The sequence below is a fragment of the Rhinatrema bivittatum genome, chromosome 6 (assembly GCF_901001135.1).
Source record: "Rhinatrema bivittatum chromosome 6, aRhiBiv1.1, whole genome shotgun sequence".
In the NCBI taxonomy this organism is placed as follows: domain Eukaryota; kingdom Metazoa; phylum Chordata; class Amphibia; order Gymnophiona; family Rhinatrematidae; genus Rhinatrema; species Rhinatrema bivittatum.
In genome coordinates, this window is record NC_042620.1 from 114,409,402 (window position 1) to 114,422,228 (window position 12,827).

At 42.4% G+C, this 12,827-nt stretch overlaps 1 protein-coding gene across 2 annotated transcripts in view; it reads right to left on the reverse strand.

The window, feature by feature from the left end:
* Nucleotides 1-12,827, reverse strand: part of LOC115093684 (dynein heavy chain 11, axonemal-like) — a 586,171-nt gene that overhangs the window by 399,188 nt on the left and 174,156 nt on the right. The gene's annotated exons all lie outside the window — the stretch shown is intronic.

Sequence of the window (12,827 nt, forward strand, 5' to 3'; positions counted from 1 at the left end):
CTTCTCACACTGATATAAAGATACTTCAGTGAATCCTTGTTTTTCATCATACCCTGGCTGCCTTTTGTAATTTGCTTTGTATTTTTTTTCTTCAATGCAGAATTGTTCCTGGAAGCTAATATTTTAATTAAATGCTTTTAATCATCTATTTCAGAGAATCCTATTGTAGGGAACCTTTTGTTTCCTTCCCTAAAAGGAACATACTAACTTGCTGGGGAGTTCCAGTCCAGATGTAGTAAAAAGAGGTGTGAGTTTTACTTCCCTTCTTGTGGGAGCTGCAGATGGTGTGTTCTATCTGTTTATCATTCTCAAGCACCATCACGCCGTGTGGATTTTGTGGTGAATTTTCAAGCAGACAGAAGCCCCTGTGTTATGCTGTGTAGAATTTTCCTTTATTTATTGGAAAGGATTTGGGAATTTTCCCTTGTGGGGTCAGCCTCCCGTCTGATCTGATTCTACTTGTTTTTACTTTTTAAATCCATTTTTGGAGAATTCCCTATGAGAGCCTGGTTCCCCTTGTTGCAGTGGATTGGGGCATCCCTGGGTTCAAGGCTGAGTCACGGGGTAAGGAAGACCTGCAGTGCGCTATCGCTCCTTCAGAGAATGGATCTGACAGTGACTCAATGCATAGGAGTTTCAACTTTAACTTAACTGTTTTTGGATTATCTTCTCAGATGACAGACAAGGAAGTTTTTCCACCTTTGTTGTTTCTGTTTTAATTTTCCCCGTTTTGGAGTTACATACTATTTATGTTCCTTGGAGCTGAGTGCCTTTGGTACCAGGACTCAGTATCCTCTACAATGGAAAAGAGGTGTTTTTCACTTTGAAGGAACCTGAACATAAGATATGCCACACTGGGTCAGACAAAGGGTCTATCAAGCCCAGTATCCTGTTTCCAACAGTGGCCAATCCAAATAGATAAATCACAAGCTACTATTGGTTACTAATTACCATAATAGCAGTTTATGGATTTTTCCTCTAGGAACTTATCCAAACTTTTTTTAAACTCAAAGTTACATAACTACTGTAACCACATCCTCTGGCAATGAATTCCAGAGCTTAACTATGCGCTGAGTGAAAAAGAATTCTCTTTGATTTGTTTTAAATGAGCTACTTGCTAACTTCATGGCATGTCCCCTGGTTCTTCTATTATCTTAGAGAGTAAATAACCAATTTACATTAACTTGTTCAATCCCTTTCATGATTTTGTAGACTTCTTTAATATCCTCCCTTCAGTCATTGTTAGGATCTGTGAGTTAGTGGGCCCTTGGCCTGAGGTGAGAGCTGGTACTGCCCACAAGGAGGAGCTCCTCTGGGCCTCACCATCGGGAGGCGCGGTCTGTAGCAGCAGGTGACACAGCCCAGGGAGTACAAAGAGTAGGAGACTGGGGTGTGGATACAAATGCCAGAGTAGGAACTCCCTGTGGTGAAGTGCAGAGCAGGCCCTGAGGAGCGGGGAATGCAAGGCAAGGTAAGGAGGAGTGCTGAGGGAACAACCCCTAGGGGCAGAGCCAATGGGGTGAGTCAGCACGGGAGAAATGACGTAGTCTTACCCGAGGAGCAGGAAAGCCCTAGGGGTCGCTGGGAATGCATGTGGGCACTACCCCGAGAAGCGGGGAAGTGTGAGCACAGTCTCTGAAGTGGAAACATGACGCTGCCCCGAGGAGCGGGGACGTGGCATAGTCACTAAAGTACACAGAGCGCTACCCCGAGGAGTGGGGAAGTGCAGTACAGTCACTGAAGTACACAAGGCGCTACCCCGGAAGCACAACACAGTCACTGAGGTACTCAAGGCACTACCCTGAGGAGCGGGGGAGCGCGGCACAGTCACTGAAGTACTCAAGGCGCTGCCTCGAGGAGCGGGGAGCACGGCACAGTCACTGAAGTAAAGGCAATGGCCCACAGAGCGGGGTACACCAACGCTGAGTCTCCACGAAGCAGAGTAGTTCCAGAAGCGACCCCGAGGAGCGGGGAAGCTGGTAGGCAAGTATCTGAGGCACAGGGCCTTCCGAGGAGCGTATAGCCAGAGACAGGAATGAGCCCCCGAGGAGCGGGTACCCGAGAGTGTCTCACGCCAGGAGGTGCAGGATACAGGAATCACGGTTCGAGGAGAGATCAGCAGGAATCAGCAATGAAGGAACTCGTTGCCAAGTCAATTAGAGCCAGGCCCCGGTGGTTCTTAAGAGTCCAAAGCTAGTGATGTCATCAGGAGGAGAAGCCCCTGAGATTCCCGCCCTGGCATCCTTAAAGGAGGGCCATGTAGCTTGCGTGCGCACCTAGAAAGGCTCAGAGGAGACATGGCGGTCGGCGGCGTCCCTGCCATCATGGGGGATCCCAGAACAGGGCAACATGCGTTGGAAGCGGCTAGCCACAGCCGCGAGTTAACCCAAGGAAGCGAGGGTGGCAGCACATGAAGTGAGTAAGAGCAGTCGCAGCCGTCTGCGACCGACGGTCATAACAGTTATCTCTTCTCCAAACTGAACAGCCCTAACTTCTTTAGCCTTTCCTCATGCCCCTAATCATTGTTCCATGCCCCTAATCATTTCGGTCACCCTTCTCTGCACTTTCTCCAGTGCAGCTATATCCTTTTTGAGATGTGGTGACCAGAATTGCACACAGTATTAATGTGCAGTCTCATCATGGAGCGATACAGAAGCATTAAGACATCCTCCATTTTATTTGCCATTCCCTTCCTAATAATTCTTAACATTCTGTTTGCTTTTTTGATTGCCACAGCACACTGAGCTGGCGACTTCAATGTATTATCCACTATGATGCCTAGATCTCTTTCTTGAGTGGTAACTCCTAAGATAGAACCTAACATTGTGTAACTACAGCAAGGGTTATTTTTCCCTATATGCATCACTTTGCACTTGTCCATGTTAAATTTCATCTACAATTTGGAAGCCCAATCTTCCATTCTCGCAAGGTCCTCCTGCAATTCATCACAATCCGCTTGAGATTTAACTTCTGCATAATTTTGTGTCATCACCAAATTGGATCACCAACCTCGTTATACCCCTTTCCAGATCATTTATAAATATTAAAAAACACTGGGCCAAGTACAGATCCCTGAGGCACTCCACTGTTTACATTTTTCCACTGTGAAAACTGACCATTTAATCTTACTCTCTGTTTCCTGTCTTTTAACCAGCTTGCAAGCCACAAAAAGACATCACTATCCTTTATCCCATGACTTTTTAGTTTTCTTAGAAGCCTTTCATGTGGGACTTTGTGCCTTCTGAAAATACAAATACACCACACCACACCTACTGGTTCACCTTTGTCCATGTTTATTCACCTCTTCAAAAAAAAATGTAGGAGATTTATGGGGCAAAACTTCCCTTGGGTAAATCTATGTTGGCTGTGTCTCATCAAACCATGTCTATCTAAATATTTTGTGATTTTATTCTTTATAACAGTTTCCACTATTTTTCCTGGGACTGAAGTCAGGCTCACCGGTCTATAGTTTCCCAGATCACTCCTGGATCCCTTTTTAAAAATAGAGGTTACATTGGCCATCTTCTAATCTTCAGGTACATTGGATGTTTTTAATGATAGGTTACAAATTATTTGAAATAGGTCTGACATTTCATTTTTTAAGTTCTTTCAGAACCCTGGGGTATATACCATCTGTCCAGATGATTTATTACTCTTCAGTTTGTCAATCAGGCCTACCACATCTTCCAGGTTCACCGTGATTTGGTTCAGTTGATCTGAATCATCACTCATGAAAACCTTCTCCGGAATGGGTATCTCTCCAACATCCTCTTCAGTAAACACTGACGCAAAGAAATTGTTTAATCTTTCCGCGATGGCCTTATCTTCTCTAAGTGCCCCTTTAACCCCTTGATCATCCAACAGTCCAACCGACTCCCTCACAGGCTTTCTGCTTCGGATATATTTTAAAAAGTTTTTATTGTGAGTATTTGCCTCTACAGCCAACTTCTTTTCAAATTCTCTCTTTACCTGTCTTATCAATGTCTTACATTTCACTTGCCAATGCTTATGCTTTATCCTATTTTCTTCTGATGGCTACTGCTTCCAATTTTTGAATGAAGATCTTTTGGCTAAAATAGCCTCTTTCACCTCACCTTTTGGAGGAATCATCATAGAAAAGAGTTCTGCCCATTGCAGTAAACAAAAGGGAGCTGAAGGGATTTAGAACTGTATTGGCTACTGACTCAAGTATTACAGAAGACTTCAGGAAAGGTATGAGAACTGGGACTATGATCTAATTACCATATTGGGACATTATTCTGGACAACCTACAGTGGCGAGAAGCTGGGATCAAATTGGGAATTTAAAGAGGATTGAATTATCTTCAATCTGGGAAGATTAAGTAATCTGAGAAGTCTGACTAATGAGGAAAGAAAAAGAGATCAAATATCAATAACAGTGGCTTCCAAGGAATTAAGAGACTTTGTTACAGAAGTAAAGTCACAAGTTTATTAATCTTTCTATTGATCTATTAATGACTTTATTTGAACAAGGAATAAAGCTGTAAATATTCTTCAGTCATCTAATCAACTATTAGTAAAGAACTTGGAAACTACCCTGCTTCTCCTTGTGCTTTGTGGCTGATGAGACTGTGATAATTATTTCGTTTTCGGCCCGCTGTGGGAAATTTTGTATTTCCCACAGTTCAGGCCTTTACAATTCAGGGAGACCCAAATTTCATTTTAGTGCGCACTAACATTTTTTCATTAGCGCTCACTAACGGGGAGTTAGTGCATACTAACCCCGTTAGTGCGCACTAAACCCGAAAAAGAATTTTTCCAGAAATTTCAGGAAAAATTCCTTTGGGTTTCGGGCTCCCCGAACCAGGATAAATGCACATCCCTAATAATTATTAGTGCTGATTACAAGGACAAAGTGGGGATTGTATTTGAACTATTGGAATGGGGTCTCAGAACTATTGTTCTTCTCCACTGGGAGTCCTGGATCTGAGATTGTAAATGCTATTTGTGGAGAGACTGAAGAGGAGTTGTGTGGAGAAAGGGTTCATCTCTCTTTTCTTATATGCCCCTGGGTACCAGCTAAAGGATCCATCCTGCCTAGGGGTTATACTACTATATCTGGTGGATCCATAACACCTGTAGGCATATGACTACAAACTCACAAATGACTGTCAGCTTTCCCCTGCTATTTAGTTTTAAAGTTGCCCTATTTCATTTTTTTTTTAATGCCAGCAGCCTGGTTTCATCCCAGTTAAGGTGGAGGACCTCATTATGAATAGAGTCACCTTTCCCCAGAATGTTCCCTAGTTCCTTATGAATCTAAATCCTTCCTCCCTGCACCAGTGTTTCATCCATGCATTGAGACTCTGTTGCTCTGCCTGTCTCTGTGGACATGCACATAGAATAGGTAGCATTTTGGAGAATGCTACTCTTGAGGTTCTGGATTTCCATTTCCTTCCTAAAAGTCTAAATTTGTCTTCTAGAACTTCTCTGCTATTTTCCCCTATGCCACTGGTACCAACATGTAGCACAATGGCATACTCCTCCCCTGCACTTCCTAAAATTGTGTATTGTGATAGATCTGCTACCCTTGCACCAGGTAGGCAAGTCACCATTCAATCTTCCAGACCACCATGCAACCAACTATGTTCCTGATAACAAAATTGCCAATAACTACCACATTCTTCGCCTTGCCCTCCAGAGCCCCTGTCACAGAGGACTTAACCTCAGCATGATAGTTCATCACTTGCACGACTGGTCCTTTCTACAGGATCACTTTCTGCTGTGCGAGGCTAATGCTTTCCCACTCTGTGGCCTTGCTCCTCTGCGACTGCACTAGGGCTGCCAAAGTAGAGGTGGGCCTCATCAGTATTCCTCTCCGTCTTCTTAAGTGACTCCAGATCTGCAACTCTAGCTTCCAGGCATAACACTTGTTCCCTGAGGGTCACAAGTTCTTTGTACCTGATGCACACATGCAAGCTCTCCCCAACTGGGAGATAATCATACCTGTTAGCCCTCCATCTACTAAACTGTTTTAGGCCAAATAATCTAGGGACCAGTTACTTTAATTACTACAATTAATCCTGATTAATGAAGTGTCCAACCTCTGTCGCCTGGGAGGCTACATATACAAGGAGAAAAGCCCCTGGGGTGGGTAAGCTCCACTAGTTACCTTACCTTCCCCTCAGCAGTATATCTTTAGCATCACCAGCAACTCCCAGCAAAATACCTTTATAATGTTTATGCAGTTCCCCACAAAGATGCTTTTGCTAGTCCCTAGAAAGTTCCAAGCAAAATATCTCTATAGAGGTCAGGTAATTCCCCCACAAAGCTGTAGCTGCTAGTCTCTGGCAAGTTTCCAGCAAAATACCTTTACAGAGTTTATTCAATTTTCCCACAAAGTTACTCTTGCTAGTGCCTAGCAAGCAGTCCATCCAGGTTAACCTCAACAATAATGCATCTACTTTTAAGAATGAAGGAACTAGGAGATACCCTTATCTTCTCCTTAGAAGAATAACCTTGACCGGTATCTCCACACCAACACACTGCTTCTAAGGTTGCAGTTCTGCAGCAGTCGTTATCTCATATACACATAGAATGACTAATTTAGAAAACTAGATAGAATCATCATACAAGAATGATGCTGTTGATAACCTTTATTCAAAAAGTAGGGCTTGATGTACTAAAGTATATTAGTGTTAACATGCAGCATTAAAAGCACGTTAATGTGCTTGCATTACATTTAACACTAAATCTATGCGAAGTTTTTCAAATTACTCCCTATTAATGCGGTAAAAAAAAAACCATGTTTTTTTTTTCTTTATTGAAGATTTTCAAATGTTTTCATCAATAATAAGAGACAAACAAATCCACCATATAGAAAATAAAAGCAGAAAACAAATAGTATCAGTGTTCTTACCCTAAAGCAGTAGCAAGCATTAGAAAGAAAGAGAGAAGATCAAAAAGAAAAAAAAGAAAAGGGGGATTCCATCAAAGCTTAGCTGTTGAGTCAATATTTTAAGCTTGGCGATGTTCTTGTATTGTCCTCCTTTTTATTGGAGAAAGTATGCCCAGATCATTATTTAACTTTTATTCTTTCATAAGCAGTAATTGTAGTCATTTCTTTAAACCATTCATTAATTGCAGGTAATGTGATAGCTTTCCCAAGACATAAAATAAGTCTTTTAGTACATATTAAAGCGACAGCAAGCCATTGTCTGGTAAATTTATTGATATGTTGCAAGGTGGAAAAGTCATGAAGAACACGGATGCTTGCTGACATTGCAGTGGATTTCATAGTCAAGTACAAGGTCAATTTTATTTCAATAGTCTTGAAGTAAAGCATGGTCTTTCAGGAGATATGTTAATGAATCTGTTTCTTTTTGACACCGTTAGAACGTGTTTTGAAAACTTATACCAGTTTTACTGAGCTTCTCTAGAGTCCATTACCATTGATTAATGCTTTTGAATTACAATAATTTTTCTTTTGCTTCCTTGATATTCTGGGGTGAATGAGTGAATATAACCTCTAAATACTTTATAGAAACCAGTTGCTTTTCCCATCAAGTCTGAGACTTGCAAAATTTGTTTCAGGGACCACCAGTTCAAATCATTTTCCATAAAGAAAGGCTAACACGTTTAGAACCTTTGATTTTTTGGGAGCATTTTCAAATCTTTCCATAATATATTTTTGAGTTACAATGTAACCTAGTAGATGATGGCAGAAAAAGACCAAGCTTCCCATCCATTCTGCACAGTTAATCCAGTCCACACTACTAAGGATATATCCCAGTGTCAGATACAGAGTGTGACTATGTGTAAGATATCACTCCTTATCCAGGACAGCTTTAGTCATCTTCCTCATTTCTTCTCCATTGTCTTGTGCAAGATCCCCAGCTTGGTTCACACCCATCACCCTTCCTTTCCCATGTCTAAGCACAAAGCTGTATAATAATCCAAATATCTACCAGTACTAGCACTGCCCAAACATCTGACCTCCTGAGTCCCCTGCATGGTGACACCTCTGGTTCCACTAGGACTTCTAGTTATTACTGTATTTCTGTCCTGCCAGATAGACCTAGGTGCTAGTTAATTTTATGATTATTATTACTTTATTTTATATACCACAAGTAATCTGAAGAAACCAAGAAGTTTGCAATCCAAAATTATGTACATACAGTAATTAACCTAAATCCATAGAGAACTAAAAGAAAACAATAAACTAAACAAGAGAAGATACAAAATACCCCGATAGACAGTAGCATAAGGCAGAAAACAATCTCAGTATAGCCTGTCAGACAGACTATGTGATTGTTTATGTTTTCACTAGGACTTGCTCTATTTATTCTGGCAGCTTCAACATTCACTCTTTGTTTGATTATGAACATTTAACTTAAACACATGCCACTAAGTTGGGCTTCTGATATCTCTTCATGTTTTTGCAGCTAAGGATGTTTATACTACAGGGGCTTAATTCTTGCTGACAGAGCGGGGGAGGGGGTGGGTTTGGGGGACATTTAATTGGGCTTTCTTAGTGATTGTTTATGCAGAGATTTGGGGCTTGGTTGGGCTGGGGAATTACTTTTTATAGATTGCTTCTATTCTGGTGTTTCCTTGGCAAACTTACTCTTTAGAGCAAATTCTCTTCTGTGATCTTTGGGAGCCTCAGAGCAATGATCCCAAATGGTGTGCGGGTTGCGGCATTGATGTTGGTGGAAAGATCGAAGTCATGTACGAGGCCAATGGCACCATGCAGATGCCTCCTCGAAGTACTCTGAATGGCCTAGATGCATCCTGCCTGTCAGCTGCTTCACTAATGGCCTTCAAGGGAGAAGTTCGGGTCACGACTGCATTTCAGAGTGTGCCTTGGAGATCAATCGTTCTATGACTTTGACTGTTTACTTTCTTTGATCAAGACTGGGGAGGGAGAAGAGATTAGGGGAATCTGGGCCGGGGGAGGTTAGGGAGAGTGTGGGGGTTTGAAGGGAGGGGGATTTTCTATGTGGGCTGTTGGTAAACTGCCTGGCTTCTATCTATCTGATGCACTGTGCTGGTGTAAGGCGTGGGTGGGCGGGGAAAGTTTACTTTTTCCTATTTTGGTGACAAGGGGTTGATTTGGGTGTTGTTGCTTCCCCTTACTGTCCTGCAGCAGCCAAGGTTGTGGGGATTCACGTCGGGATTGGAGTTTAGATATAGTCGGTTTTGTTATGTGGTAGGTGGACTTTGGATGTTCTTACATAAAAAAAAAAAAAAGAAATACTTCCTGACATTGGTTTTGAGTCTTCCTCCCTGGAGTTTCAAATCGTGACTCCTGGTTCTGCTGATTTTTTTCCAATGGAAAAGGTTTGTCATTGTCTTTAGATCATTAAAATCTTTCAAGTATCTGAAAGTCGGTATCATATCACCTCTGCTCCTCCTTTCCTCCAGGGAGTACATATTTAGATTCTTCAATCTCTCCTCAGGACATGCACGTGCCCAATGTGTGAATATCTCACTCTGATTCAAAAAGGGGCATGGTGTGGGAGTTCCAGGGTGGGGCCAAGAGATGTGCACACACATGCTTACGTGCCCAGGTCCAGAGCCACCTAAGTTTATTTCTGCTATGGAGAAGGTGTAAGTTTAAAAAAAAATAGTCATCCTTGAGGGGTTTAACGGGCCTGAGGTAAGTGGGGGCATGCAGGCTATTAAAGTAGGGGATTTGGAGGACCTAGCTCTACACCGGGCGAACTGGTGGACAAACTGGTGAAACCGGTCATGGTGTGGACACGCGCCAGTTTCAAAATTCCCCACTTGGGCAGCTCATACCCGGATGTGCGCGGCTGTGCGCTCCCAGTTGCAAAATAGGGTGCACTCTTACCTACACTCAGGCTATTTTTATAACATGCGCATATATGTTATAAAATGGCCGCATCCCTCTGCATACCGACCCACATGCGTCAATGTGCACCCCTGTGAAAGTTACCATCCCTAGTTACACTAATTTTCAAAGCAGACTTACTCACATAAGTTCCCCTTAAAAATTGCTCAGGCAAAAGTATGTGCACACAATTTACACCTGCTATTTGGTATGCGTGTAAATGTGCTTCCACTTTAAAATCAAAAAGTATATTGGCAAATCCCACTCCCACCCAGACTCCATCCCCTGGAACCCCCCTCTCCTCTATGCATGTAAAAGTATGTGCACACAGGGCCAGATATTCGTACCTACGCACGGGCGTCGATTTGTGCACACATCCTGGCGCGCACAAATCTACGCCCGATTTTATAACATGCGCGCGCAGCCGCACGCATGTTATAAAATCGAGGGTCGGTGTGCGCAAGGGGGTGCACGCTTGTGCACCTTGCGTGCGCCGAGCCCTAGGGGAGCCCCGATGGCTTTCCCCGTTCCCTCCGAGGCCGCTCCAAAATTGAAGCTGCCTTGGAGGGAACTTTCCTTCCGCCACCCCCCACCTTCCTCTCCCTTCCCCTATCTAACCCGCTCCCCAGCCCTACCTAAATCCCCCCCCCACCACCACCACCATTATTTTAGGTTGCGATCCCTGGACCCAGCGGCAGTGGAGAGGCCTCTGGCCTGGGCCACGCCCGCCCATTTTTTCAAGCCCCGGGACTTACACGCGTCCCAGGGCTTGCGCACGTCGCCAGGCCTATGCAAAATGGGCTTGGCGCGCGCAGGAGCGGGTTTTCGGGGTTCCGTGCGTAACCTTTTTAAAAATCCACCCCACCGTGTGTACATGAATAATTTTATGCATTCATTTGTTATGCAACTTTCTAGAGGTGCTTTTCTGTGGGAAAGCACAACTTTACCCTCAGAAGTCCTTTTGAAAATTAATCCTCCTTATGAACAAGCAAAAAATATTTGGGTTAATATGAAATGTTATTGTAAAATGTCACTCTCTAGAATAATATAAACTTTTAGAAGTATTGTTCTAGAGCAGAGCTTTCCAAACTTTTCATGTTGGTGACACACTTTTTAGACAAACATAATTTCACGACACGGTAATTCAGTCTACTAGTAAACCAGAGGTTAAAGGTTAAACGAATGAAACATATTTCGACAATTTATGTATGTTTCCTTAAATATATACATAATTAAAATGTTTCACGACACAACCTATCTCATGAAAACCTTAAATTTATATTAAAAATATATATTCCAAGATTCATGTTATTGTTATAATTTATGAGAAACAATAATAAAACAAATTGTCTGTCCCCCACACACTCATCTCTCTCCTCCCCCCAGCACATTGTCTGGCCCCCACACACTCATATCTCTCCCCCTCAAGCACATGTCTGTCCCCCCAGCACGTTTGCCCCCCACTCACTCATCTCTCTCTCCCCAGCACATGTCTGGCCCCCACACTCATGTACCTCGTCTTTTTGATTGTTGCCAGTTAAGTGCTTCACTCCCTTCCATGATCACCAGACACTGCTGCTTGCAGTCAGTACTCCTCATGGCCAGGCCTCATCGGCAGCAGCAGCCAATGCAAGGATGGCTGGGCTCGTTCCACCCACCAAGCCCCCCCAAAAAACACGATTGACAGCAAAAATCACCCAATAATAAGCAACCCATAAACTGAAAAAAAAAAGTGAATCTCTAGAAAAAAAAAAAGCCCAAACTCGCATCAGAGTTGACCGGGCTTGCGCGACACACCTGCACACTGCAGGCGACACACTAACGTGTCCCGACACACAGTTTGGAAAGCTCTGTTCTAGAGAGTGGAATTTTACAATAACATTCCACATTCCACATGGAACACATTCATATATTCATTAGTCATGCATGCCGCATGTTGTACACTGGTTTAAAATACATGACCAAAAAACATTTAAATACAACATTTTTAAAGTATAAATCTACCATGCTAGCTTTCACAATATTTCAGTCAGAGCCTTCACATAAAAAATCCAGAAAATGACTTATTACATTACAGTATGAGTAATACATCCATCCCATTTAAAAATAACAATGGAGATTATCAGTTGTTATTGTTTGTAGCATGACAGTGTGCAGAAAGGTCATTTTCTGGCCTGATTCCTTTAGATGCCGAGTGTTAAAGAACAAATGCATGCCTGTAGGGCGGCATAACACAGCCACCAGATCAGCCTGACTCTAGCCTGTACCTCCTCAACTCCCCTTTTCCTCCTCAGTGAGCTTTGCATAAAGCTAACCCAAACCCACATGGATTTCTATAATATCCGAAAAGAATGACAATGAGTGATGTGATGTAGGAGGAAACTGGCTGAAGAAAGCTTAAATTGTAACAGGGAAAAAAAAATTGACATTTTAGATTTTAAATGTTACACAGTTTTTATAAAGCTTCAGTCAATTTATTTTATTTATTCTAATGAGGAGCATTACAACTGCTTTACTGCACTGAAGCAAGCATCGATCACACCATTAATCACACCTCGTGAATAGTCACAAATCAAGTTCTAACAGCAAGCACTGAATCAGAAGCAATGAAGCATAAACTCCTTCACAATTTATGATCTCTCCAATTGCATCTTTTCAACCATTAAATTGCAAGATACCATAAATTTTTATCTTCTTCTCTTCAGTCACATTATTGATTCTGCCTTATGAAATATAGAATAGCTGTAAATCTGGGCTATGGAATTAAATTTAAAGTCCTGACTTCAGAAAAGAAACCCAATGCACCAACATAGCTGTTAATTTACACTGAGGAGCAAATGATAGAAACATTAAAATTTAAATGGGCAGTGGGGATTTAAAAGAGCCATAGTTCTGTCAGTTCCAGTCCTTGTCAACCTTGAAGGCTTTTTTTTTTTTTAATCCAAATTCTAGAATGTGAAAAATGGACTAAAAATAAGAACAGCATCAAGGTGTGCATGAGCAAATACTGT